Genomic DNA, 7,820 nt, shown 5'->3' with positions numbered 1-7,820 from the left:
TGCACTCCAGTCTGGGCGACAGAGTGAGATTCCAACTCAAAAAAAAAAAAAAAAAATTTACAAGTGCTAACAAATCAATAAGAAAACAGATGAACAACTCAAGAGAAAACTGAGCCAAGAATATACTTTCAGAAATATAAATGGCCAATAGACATTCAAATAGGAATGCAACCTCACTAATAATTATGAAACTGCAAATCAAAGAAGGAGAAAGCTCTTCTCTCATATTAGCAAAAGTTTGATAATGCCCATGCTAGAAAGCAGAAATGAGGAAGAAAAAACTTTTTTTTTTACCTCACCCCACGACTGGCATCTAGGCCATAAAATCCTACTAGAGAAAATATTTTCATGCATTGTTGGATGAGGATATAAATTGGTACAATTTGGTAGTATTCATCTACTTTTACAAAGCATTACCCTTGACTGGGCAATTTTGTTTCTGTGAATTTAACCTGTATATATACACCAAACTATGATCAAGAAAAAAATTATGAACAACCACAATGTTTATCAGTGAGGCAGAAAAGGGCAGTGGATGAATAAATTATGATATTTGTAGGATAGAGCCATTGAAAAGAGAATGAAGTAGCTTTTTATGTGCAAGCATGGAAATATCTCTAACATGTACTATCAAATGAAAAAAGGGGGTTGAGAAGAGTATTTTATTATAGCATTATCTCTTTTGTGTACCTTTAAATCATGTGTACATTTGCACTTATAATTTTTCTGTGGAGGTATACACCTTTAAAAAGCAAGTAACAGTGTTATTTCAGGGGAGGGAATTAGATAGGAAAAGGATGCTTTTCATTTCGGTTTATACCTTTTTAACTGTTTGTATAAGGTCAACGTAGTCATCCCGCTATTTTTGGTTTTTTTTTTTCTGTATACTTTTACTATTCTAAAAGAGGAAAATATCATGTTTTATTTACATACGCCCCCTGAAGAAAGTCATATATATATATATATATACACACACACATACACACACATACGTATATGTTTATATATCTAGGCATAGATAAATAGTAGAAATCTCATAGAACTTTTTCTTTTTCTTTTCTTTTCTTTTCTTTTTTTTTTTTTTTTGAGGCAAGGTCTTGCTGTCTCCCAGGCTGGCGTGCAGTGGCGATCACAGCTCACCGCAGCCTGGAACTCCTGCACTCGAGCAATCCTCCCGCCTCAGCCACCCAGCGTAGAACTTTCTGACAGAGGTAAAGCTCTTTGGATCTCAAGACAAGACAGAAATCAGTTACCCAACCTCAGTACTGGGTTGGAGGCAGAAACGCCACTCAGTCTCCCTCCTCACGCCCTTGGTGGCGGTACCGCTCGCTCGGAACTACAACTTCCACAAGGCATCGCGGGAACGGCGTAGCAGAGCAACCGGAAGCAGTTCTGTGACTTCCATTCTCCAGGAACCCCGCCCTCCGGAAGTGCTATTGTGAATTCAAATGCCCGCGGCTGGAATGAGAAGAGGGAAGCAAGTGAACTCAGCTCAGGCGGGAAGGAGAAAGGCCGGAAGACAAGAGGCTACAAGCTCCGAGCGAGGACACGCTAAAGCGACCCTCTACGGCCTCTCTTTATCCCTTCCAGTCCCGCTGCCAAGTTCTGTCGAGCAAAACGAAATCGGCTCCTTTCGCGTGCGGGTCTTCCAAATCCGAGTCTCGCAGGCGCAAAGCCCAAATTCCAGAAACTGTGCCTGCCTCCGTTCGTCCTGCTCTCCCACGGCACAGCCCCCGGCTCCCCGCTCTGGCTGGACTCCTAGGCACCCTCTGTGCGCTGTGATAGGCGGACTTAGATTCCAGCTCGGCTGCCGGCTCTCCAGGCTTGCGCCCGGAGTCTACTGATCAGTTCCGGGTTAAGATGCAGTAGAAAGAAGACAGCCTGCCAGCACCTCAGTCTCTCTGTGTTTCAATCTGTGAAATAAATAGCGGAATAAAATCCCTCCCTGGTTTATGGAGCAAGAGAGCCAGCTCCCGACTCAAGAACAGGATGTGTATGAATGCATAGAAATGTGTAAATGATTCTTCAAAGGCTGTTGAAATATTGCTTTTAAGTTATAATCAGGTGCGATGGCAAGTGTTATTAATCCCATTGTTAATAAGAAGGCCGGGCGCAGTGGCTTACGCCTGTAATCTCAGCACTTTGGGAGGCCAAGGCCAGAGGATTGCTTGAACCCAGGAGTTCGAAACCAGCCTAGGCAACATAATGTGACCTCGTCTCTGCAAAAATCAAAAAAGTTATCCGGGCTTGGTGGCGTGGGCCCGTAGTCCCAGCTATTCTGGAGGCTGAGGGGGGAGGCTCCCCTGAGCCAGAGGGTCAAGGCTGCGGTGAGCGTGATGGTGCCACTGCCCTCCAGCCACTCAGGAAAAAAAGAGAATAATTAGTGTGCAGGAGGTTGACAGTGAGGGAAGTGAGGGAGGAGAGATGGAGTACATGAACTCCACTTTTCACTCGATTTTGCTGTGACCCTAAACTCTAAAAAGTAAAATTTATTACTTTTTTAAAAATAATAAGATAGGAAGTATAATAACCATCTGTCAGAAGACAAAATTACAACAAATTTTAATATTTTGTTGGCTTTTGTTTGCAATTCTAAAATCGAACAGCACTCATTCTATAAAATAGAATGAGTGTTTTAATGAGCTGAGCAGAAGGTTGGCTTTATAGGAAAAACGGGGCTGAGGAAAGCAGAAACAGAATAAAAAGCAGATTGGTCGTTTCAAGGTGACTCTCCTTGGAAAGATTAAAGCTGAGGGAACTTCTTTATCATGGCAGCTAAAACTGGCCTATTTTAGGATTTGGCTATTGTCTCTCTCCACTGATTTCTAGCAAGGTTGGGTTAACAACTTAGTTTTGACCTGGTAACATGGAACTTCAGCATGGGTAACTCCATTTTGGTTTGGTTGTGGGCCTAGTGCAGGAACTCAGTTCAAACCAATGGCCTATACATTATATTTAACACACTATTATTGTGCTCCTATGAAGTGCCAGTGGTAAAGCTTGGACTTGAACCCTGCTATGTCTGACTCCAAAGTCCATAGTGAAAATGTGTAAAATGCTTCATCAGGTTATCTGACCAGGATTTTGGCATATTAGAAAATGCACTGGACAAGATGTCAGGAGACTTGATTTCTAGTATCAGCTCTCCACTGACTTTGCTGAGCCATGCTCCCTTGATTTGTGAAGAAGATTGGATGAGAGCAGTAATTCTCAAACATAAAGGTGCACACAAATCACCTGGAGATCTAATTAAGATGCAGCATTTGGATGAGGTCTGAGATTCTGTGGAAGGTATAAAAGAAATCTGTTTTAGTGGTTCTTTCTATAAAGAACAAGCACTGTGTTGATCCACTTGGAATAATAAAGGACATGATGACTTCCAGATCCTTTTATGCTCTAACATTCACACTCAATCATCGTTTCCCTCTAACCTTAGCATCTTTATTCTAGGAAATATTAAAGGACCTGTCAAAATGGAAAGTGATGGAAAGTGATTAAAGTAAAAATTCCTATATGAAGCTGAAAAATTTTTAAAAAACGATGTAACTTCTAATGGTGTCTCTGGAAGGATACACAAGAAACCCATAAGGGAAGTTGCCCTCAAGGAGGGGGACTAGATGGGCCTAGTATATAAATAAGAAGTTAGCTTGACTGGATTATTTTATACCTTTTGAATATTTACCGTATGTATGCATTTTATTTATTTTTGTTTTTGAGTGTGTGTTTGAGAGTTGGAATCTCACTCTATCACCCAGGCTGGATTGCAGTGGCACTCTCCTGTAGTCCCAACAACCTGGAAAGCTAAAGCAAGAAGATCATTTGAGCCCAGGAGTTCAAGCCTATCGTACATTATGATTGCACCCGTAAATAGTCACTGCACTCTAGCCTGGGCAACATAGCAAGACCTTGTCTCATTAAAAAAAAAAAAAAAAAAAGGCCAGGGCAACCTCTTCAAGTCTCCTCCCACTGTGGGAGCTTTTCTGTCCTCTCAATAAATCCTGTTTTCTAAAAAAAAAAAAAAAAAAAAAAAAAAAGGCCAGACACATTAGCTCACTCCTGTAATCCCAGCACTTTGGGAGGTGGAGGCGAGAGGATTGCTTGAGTTCAGGGTTCAAGACCAGCCTGGACAACTTGGCAAGACCTCGTCTCTACAATAAATGAAAAACAACTGGGTGTGGTGACATGCACCAGAGGTTTCAGCTACTTGGAAGGCTGAGGCAGGAGGATCACCTGAGCCCAGTGGGTCGAGGCTGCGGTGGCCATGAGCATGCCACTGCACTTCAGCTTGGACGACAGAGTGAGACGCCGACTAGAAAAATATATATATAGGCCACACCCAGCCTATTTTTTTTTTTGAGTTGGAGTCTCACTCTGTCATAAAATATTTTTTTTAATTGTTAATATCATAGAAAACTACTTCCAGTAGTTGAGGCTAGTAACTCACATAAGTGGTCTGATAAGTTATTTTATAACATTCTCAAAGGGAGGGGAAATACGTTCCATGTTCTTATTACAGCAAAACATATGTCACTCTCATAATAAATTATGTAGGCCGGGCACGGTGGCTCGGCCTGTAATCCCAGCCCTTTGGGAGGCCGAGGTGAGAAGATTACCTGAGCCCGTGGGTTCAAGACCAGCCTGGACAACTTGGTGAGATCTCATCTCTACAATAAATTACAAAGACTAACCAGACATGGTGGCGTGCATCTGTAGTTCCAGCTACTTGGAAGACTGAGGCTGAAGGATCGCCTAAGTCCGGCAGGTGGTGGCTGTGGTGGCCGTGAGTGTGCCGCTGCACTCCATCCTGAGCAACAAGAGAGACTCCAACTCAAAATAAATAAATAAATAATGTAAGTGTTTCGGATCCTTTCAAAGCTACATAATACTTGGAGAAACTAAATAGATATATACCAATGCCAGGACCCTCCTGCAGACCAAGTAAAGGGGAGCCTCAGGCTGGGGAATGGGCATGGATACTTTTTAAAGTCCCCTTCAATGATTCTAACAAGCAGTAATGTGTCACCTAGACAGAGGATGTTCATCTGATAGGAAATATTAATGGAATAAAATCAAGAACTTATAATACTTTCTATGTCCTAGGCCTTATCATCTGTAGTAAATTCAGAGAATCCATTTGATTCCATGATAAATTCACAAATACCATATGATTCTGTGATAGCCCTAGCTTGCCAAATGAATGTCCAAAGGAAGTGAAATATAAATATAGAATAATATTCGTGAGTAGATTGATGGCTCTGCAAAAGTTCCTTGAGAACATGGCATGCACCTAGAGCTGTGGGAGGAATAAGAGGAATCTATTATAGTGGTTCTTCTCATAAGGAATTTGCATTGCAATTAAAGAGGTAAGACTGAACTTGTGACCCATAGGTCAAGTCAGGCTTCCCAAACCATGTTCCTAAAAAAATTGTGAATTGTTGCCAACACTTTAAAATTGAGAGACTTTACATGAAATTCCAGGCATCCACCTTTCTTGAAAAATTGGAATATTTGACAACTTTGGGTCAGCTTACCATGCCAAGTAGAAACATTTGCCAAAAGCCCAGATGGGGCCCATGTTATTGAGTTTGTTACAGTCCCCCAACTGTTACTCTATGATACTGAGGCTGAATGTCAGTTGCCAGGCAATATCACAATGTCACTTATATTATTATGATAGTGTTAAGGAACAGTGAAATATTTATTGATACCTATTTACATTAAATGTAGATAAATGAAACGTAGAACAAGAAAGTCCCAGGTTTCAAGCAAAAGGAGAGAGGACACACTCCTTTAAGAATATAAAGAATAGGCTGGACGCAGTGGTTCAGCCTATAATCACAGCACTTTGGGAAGCCGAAGCAAGAGGATTGCTTGAGTCTGGGGGTTTGAGACCAGCCTGGGCAAATTGGCAAGACCTCATCTCTATAATAAATCGCAAAAACTAGCCGGGCGTGGTAGCATGCATCTGTAGTTCCAGGTACTTGGAAGGTTGAGGCAGAAGGATCGCCTAAGCCCACCAGGTTGAGGCTGCAGTGGCTGTGAGTGTGCCACTGCACACCAGCCTGGGCGACAAGAGTGAGACTCTGACTCAAAAAACAAAAAACAAAACAAACAAACCAAAATATATATATATACACACACATATAAAGAATATTGGCCAGGCGTGGTATGGTGACTCACGCCTGTAATTTCAGCACTTTGAGAGGCTGAGGTGGGGCAATTGCTCAAGCCCAGGAGTTTGAGACAAAAAACCAAAAATCAAAAAATTAGCAAAGCATGGTGGTGTACACCTATAGTCCCAGCTACTCAGGAGGCTTAGTTGGAAGGATCACCTGAGCCTAGGAGGTCAAGGCTGCAGTGAGCCGTGATGGTGCCACTGCACTGTAGCCTGGGCAATAGAGTGAGACCACAACTCAAAAAATATATAAATATAAAGAATATTGGGCAGGCGTGGTGTCTCAGCCTGTAATCCCAGCACTTTGGGAGGCCGAGGCGAGAGGATTGCCTGAGCCCAGAAGCTCAAGACCAGCCTGGGCAATTTGGTGAGACCTCGTCTCTACAGTAAATCACAAAAACTAACCAGACGTGGTGGCATGTGTCTAAAGTTCCAACTACTTGGAAGATTGAGGTGGAAGGATAGCCTAAGACCGGCAGATAGAGGCTGCAGTGGCCATGAGCCTGCCACTGCACTCCAGTCTGGGCAACAGAGTGAGACTCAAAAAAAAAAAAAAAAAAAGAACACTAAGTTATCTGGACCCTATAGACATCTGACCCATTATCTACACTTAATTAAAATATGCAATATCGGCCAGGCTCAGTGGCTCTGTTTATAATCCCAGCACTTTGGGAGGCCAAGGCAAGTGGATTGTCTGAGCCCATGGGTTCGAGACCTGCCCAGGCAGCTTGGCAAAACCTCATCTCTACAGTAAATCAAAAAAATTAGCTGGGCGTGGTGGAGCAGGTCGGTAGCTACTTGAAAGGCTGAGGCAGAAGGATTGCCAGAGCCCAGCAGGTCGAGGCTGCGGAGGCCGGGAGCATGCCACTGCACTCCAGTCTGGGTGACAGAGTGAGACTCCAACTCAGAAAAAGAAAAAAGAAGAAGAAAAAGTATATATGTGTATATATACACACACACATATATATATATGTGTGTATATATATATATATTCACACACATACACAATATCCAAATAGAAACAACATATTCAAGTATAGCTTACTGGTTAAATGCATGTGGTCTAGAGTCAGGCGGGGCTTCAAGCTACCACTTACAACCTTGTGATCCCACTTAATGGCCCTATTCCTCAGTTTGGCCCTCTTCATCTTCACAGGGGGGATGACAATAGCACCTTCCTCACGGTTAATTTGAGGATTGAACAAGATAGAAAGAATTAATGTTGTATCAGGTACCCATAACAGCTCCATAAATGTCAGCTATTATTATCCTGGTCAGGAAGTACTAAAGGGTGAGTTAAAGTGGGGACAATGTGAGTTGTTGGGGAAGCTATCTAGGAGTGAGCTGACCAAAAAAGAAGAGGTGGTTTTGCTCAGGTGGAGACAAGTCAAGGTAGTATAGGTTTGAGCAAGACTCAGAAGAGATGGTAACCAGAGCCTAAGTATTTAAGAATATAGTTTCCCACGGGTTCAAGACCAACCTGGGCAACTTGGCGAGACCTCATCTCTACAGTAAATCAAAAAATTAGCTGGGCATGGTGGAGCACGTCGGTAGCTACTTGGAAGGCTGAGGCGGAAGGATCGCTGTGCCCAGCAGGTTGATGCTGGGGTGGCCATGAGCATGTCACTGCATTCCAGCCTGGGTG

The sequence above is a fragment of the Carlito syrichta genome, unplaced genomic scaffold (assembly GCF_000164805.1).
Source record: "Carlito syrichta isolate Samal-C Ts95f unplaced genomic scaffold, Tarsius_syrichta-2.0.1 Scaffold305686, whole genome shotgun sequence".
NCBI lineage: Eukaryota > Metazoa > Chordata > Mammalia > Primates > Tarsiidae > Carlito > Carlito syrichta.
This window is presented reverse-complemented; position numbering follows the sequence as displayed.